We start from the raw sequence: 4,791 nt of genomic DNA, 5'->3' as shown, positions 1-4,791 counted from the left end.
TCACAGGTTCTTCAGCCATTCCAGGCTTGGGCCCCTGAGGGTCCTGGGAGTGGCTGGGCACATCAGGCCTTTCCCATTACCTCCTAAAGGGACTGGGTTGTTGAAGGGTGTGGACTGGTTGATCATGGCAGCATACTTGGTGTAGGGGCTGACTATGGGCATAATTATAGCAAGGCCACAGATTGAGGACACCACCAGCACCGGTTCCTTTGCCCAGGCAATCTTAAGAAAGGCAGAGAGCATCCCGGCCATCTTGGTCTTGTCCAGTGTGTTGTTTTTTGATTACTCCATCTGCAGTAGAATGTAAGTGTGTCCCCAAATTCACATGTTGAAATCTGCACCTTCATGTCATAATGTTGAGAAGCAACTGTTTGCTGTTCAGGTCGCAGTCTATGATACTGAGGTGGCTTGAGAGGATAGTCATCATGGCTCACGTATGGCTTGAGGGGATAGTCATCATGGCTCACGTATGGCTTGAGGGGATAGTCATCATGGCTCACGTATGGCTTGAGGGGATAGTCATCACGGCTCACGTATGGCTTGAGGGGATAGTCATCATGGCTCACATATGGCTTGAGGGGATAGTCATCATGGCTCACGTATGGCTTGAGGGGATAGTCATCACGGCTCACGTATGGCTTGAGGGGATGGTCATCACGGCTCACGTATGGCTTGAGGGGATGGTCATCATGGCTCACGTATGGCTTGAGGGGATGGTCATCATGGCTCACGTATGGCTTGAGGGGATGGTCATCACGGCTCACGTATGGCTTGAGGGGATAGTCATCACGGCTCACGTATGGCTTGAGGGGATGGTCATCACGGCTCACGTATGGCTTGAGGGGATAGTCATCACGGCTCATGTATGTGAACACTTGGACTGCAGGGGATTGAGCTGCTTGGGAGGTTATGGAACCTTTAGGAGGTGCAGCCTTGTTGGAAGAAACATCAGCGGGGGTGGGCTTTGAGGGCTCATAGCCTCTCTCCCTTCTGATTTTCTCTCCCTACTGCCTGCTTATGAATGGAGAGGTGATGTCTCAGCTTCCTGTTCCAGCTGCCTGCTACCTCCTCATCCACGATGGCCTCTCTTCTGGAACTCTAAGCCAAGGCAACCTCTTTACAAGTTGCTTTTGATCGTGGTGTTTTGTCACAGCAAGAGAAAAGTGGCTAATACAGACACCTCCTCAAACACACCTGAGGTGGAGTCGGCCACACGAACACTTCCACCTCCTCAAACACACCTGAGGTGGAGTCGGCCACACTGCCATCTCAACACTCTGGCAACTTTTGCACCTGACTCTGGGTTTTTCACAGAGTCACATCTCTTGATACAGTGGTGTTTTCTTTTTCTTTTTTTAATGTATTTATTTATTAAAGATTTCTGTCTCTTCCCCGCCACCGCCTCCCATTTCCCTCCCCCTCCCCCAATTAAGTCTCCCCCCTCCTCAGCCCGAAAAGCAATCAGGGTTCCCTGTCCTGCGGGAAGTCCAAGGAACCCCCTACAGTGGTGTTTTCTATGATGGCTGTGTTGGCTAGTTTTGTGTGAACTTGACACAAGCTAAAGCCATCTGAGAAGAGGGAATGTCAATTAAGGAAATGCCTCTACAAATGGATGTCTCTAGAAAACATCATACTAAGTGAGGTAACCCAGATCCAGAAAGACAAATATAATATGTACTCACTCAGCAGTGGCTTTTAGACATAAAGCAAAGAAACACCAGCCTACAATTCACAACCCCAGAGAACCTAGCCAACAAAGAGGACCCTAAGAGAGACATACATGGATCTAATCTACATGAGAAATAGAAAAAGACAAGATCTCCTGGGTAAATTGGGAACATGAGGATCATGGAAGAGGGCAGAGGGGAGGGGAGAGGAAGGGAAGGAAGTGGAAAAAAATATAGGTCAATAAAAATAAAAAAGGGGAAAAAAGAAAAAATGCCTCTATAAGATCAGGTTATAAGCAGGCCTATAGGGCATTTTTTTAAATTAATGATTGATGGGGGAGGGCCCAGGTGTGGTGCCAGGGTTGGTGGCCCTGGGCTCTATAAGAAAACAGGCTGAGCAAGCCATGAGGAGCAAGCCAGTAAACAGCACCCATCCATGGCCTCTGCCATGAATGCATCAGCTCCTGCCTCCTGGTTCCTGCCTTGTCTGAGTTCCTGGCCCGATTTCCTCTGATGATGAACAGTGATGTGGAAGTGAAAGTTGAAGAAACCCTTTCCTCCAGCTTGCTTTTCGGCTCTGTTGTTCCATCACAGCCATAACGACCCTAACTAAGACAATGGCAGCATTCTGTAGTGGGCTTTTCTTCTCTTACTGCACTGGCAGCAGCCCGGGGTGTCCCCTTGCATACCATCCTCCCACGGGTACAGATGTTTCTCCGTGCTATCCATGGGTCCCAAGTACCCCCGAGAAGGGAACAGGGTGTTTTTGGTCCCTTCCTGGTTTCTAGTTGACCCTCTACTTTCCATTTTCTAGAATGTCTGCTGCCCCGAGGAAGGTACTTAAATCTAGGGACCACCATACTGCAGAAAATCCCAAAGCAGGGCTCATGGGAAAGCAGGTGGCAGAGTTCTGGGGTGGGAGAGGATCAGGGACCAGTAGGCCTGGAAAGCCCAAGGCACACTTGGGTGTTCTGAGCTACAGAAACAGCAGGGCAAGCCACACTCTCTCCCTGACAGGAATCCTTGCTGCTGGCCTCTTTCTCTGAGCAGATCCCCACTTCAGGGCGGATGTGGCCTTGGGTGGCAAAGCACAGGCTAGCATCAGTAGCTAGACACCCTAGCCCTGCCAGGGCCCAGACCCACAGAGACCCAGCCACATTCTGGGTTGCATTAAGTTTATCCTAAGTAGGCATTCCATGCTAAGAGACCACTCTAAAGACAAAAGCGACAGGAGAACCTTAGAGTTGGGAGGGGACAGAAACACACACTCTGTTTGGACTGTGTTTGCTTCTGTATGTTCCCATCGAACTGAGCTTCCTCAATAAACCAGTTATGAATAATTCACTTGGTAACTCAAGGAGCTGTGGGCTCCCGACTGGGAGAGGCAGAGGAACAGCGTGTGGAGGAGGTGTTCTCGGGGAGGAGGGAAATTTGGGGCAGGAAAAAGCAGCATGGCACAGCAGTGCCAGGTCTGCCATGCCAGCTGCCCAGAGTGTTTGGAAGGAACTTCAGGGTCTCAGCAAGAGACATGGCTCCAGGGCCACTCGTGTGCCAAGCTCCTGCTGAACCTGGCTGGCGCTGTTCTGAATGTTGTAGGTGAGCAGTGCCCGGCCAGTCCTGGGTCTCACACAGCTCTTTCCGGAGCCGGCCTGGTCACTGATGTGTGAGCAAAGAGGATACAGAGTTGAAGCAGCAGGTTTCGGTCCTGGCCTGGAGGGCTGGCACCAGCCCAGAGGCCTCTGCAGCTGCTGGGGCTGTAGCCTTGAACTTGGGATGCAGCCCAGTTAGGAAAAGCTATCAAAATAGCCTAGCCGTAAAATCAGCAATGATTAGGGCATGAACAAATAATTTTTTCCAGGTATGGGTGTGTTGAGTACACCACTTAAACGTGTTTTAAGAATTTATGAAGTTTTTATGTCTGTTGAGTGTATAGCTGTGTAACGTATGTATGGGCACCACATGCATGCAGTGCCCTTAGTGGCCAGGAGAGGGCTTTGGAGTCACTGGAACTGGCCTTAACAGGTGTTGGAGCCCCTCAAACTGGAGTTCCATGTAGGTGCTGGGAATCTATCTTGTCTTCACTGGAAGAGCAGCCAGTGCTCTTCACCACTGAGCTGTCTCTCCAGCCACCAAATGTGCTATTTTTATACTCATAAGGTGGATTTTGTAGGATACACATTTTACTGTTGTTTAAAATGGTACTGTAGGGGCTGGAGAGATGGCTCAGCGGTTAAGAGCATTGCCTGCTCTTCCAAAGGTCCTGAGTTCAATTCCCAGCGACCACATGGTGGCTCACAACCATCTGAAATGAGATCTGGTGCCCTCTTATGGCCTTCGGGCATACACGCAGAAAGAATATTGTATACATAATAAATAAATAAATAAATACTAAAAAAAATGAAAAAAAAATAAAATGGTACTGTAAAAAGATAGTTAATGAGTCTACAACATGTTGTTACACGGAGGTATATGGCTTCTTTTGCTATTCCTCCCTGGTTGGTGAGATATGTGGGTTTTTTTTTAATCTTTAAAAAATTAAATTATAATCTACACACGGTGAGTTCTCAGAACTGACACAGACAGTATGAATTATGATAGATAAATGTGCTCCTGCAAAGTGTGACCGCACTACAGTATAGAGCCTTGGCATCGCTCAGAAAGCTCTGGGTCCTTCCAGCCAGCCAATCTCTTCCCGCCCTGCTTGCACCCTGACTGCTGCATTGGAGGTTAGCTTGAGGTCAGCATTGACCCTTCTCCTGTTTCCTATACGTGGGACCTAAGAGAGTAGATGGTGATGTCCAGGCATGCTCAGATCACTGCTTTGAAGGCTCCATCCCACAGACATGCTACGTCGTTGGTCCATCCAGACACCTTAAAGGTTTTTAAATTTGACAATCATCTTCTAAAATTCTATCTTACAGACCTTTAACCTCTTTTAAAGTTACTTCTATTTGTTTGCTAGGATTCCTTGCGCATATACAATAGAATAAGAGTGCGTCCTTCCCACTTCCTCCCTTCCAGCCCTCCCCATACCTCCCAAAGCATTCCTCTCCCTCTTCATGTCTTTTTTGGATGGACAGCGCTGTTTGAACAACCGAGAGTGACATTGCTCTCTCTGCATCTG

The 4,791-nt window shown here is 48.6% G+C and overlaps 1 pseudogene; it reads right to left on the bottom strand.

The window, feature by feature from the left end:
* On the bottom strand, positions 1-252 carry LOC142844707 (NADH dehydrogenase [ubiquinone] 1 alpha subcomplex subunit 3 pseudogene; annotated as a pseudogene).
* Positions 253-4,791: the final 4,539 nt, after the last annotated feature.

Source organism: Microtus pennsylvanicus, chromosome 2 (assembly GCF_037038515.1).
Source record: "Microtus pennsylvanicus isolate mMicPen1 chromosome 2, mMicPen1.hap1, whole genome shotgun sequence".
NCBI classification, from domain to species: Eukaryota; Metazoa; Chordata; class Mammalia; order Rodentia; family Cricetidae; genus Microtus; species Microtus pennsylvanicus.
The sequence above is the reverse complement of the archived record's forward strand: the minus strand, read 5'-3'. Positions and strand labels throughout refer to the sequence as shown.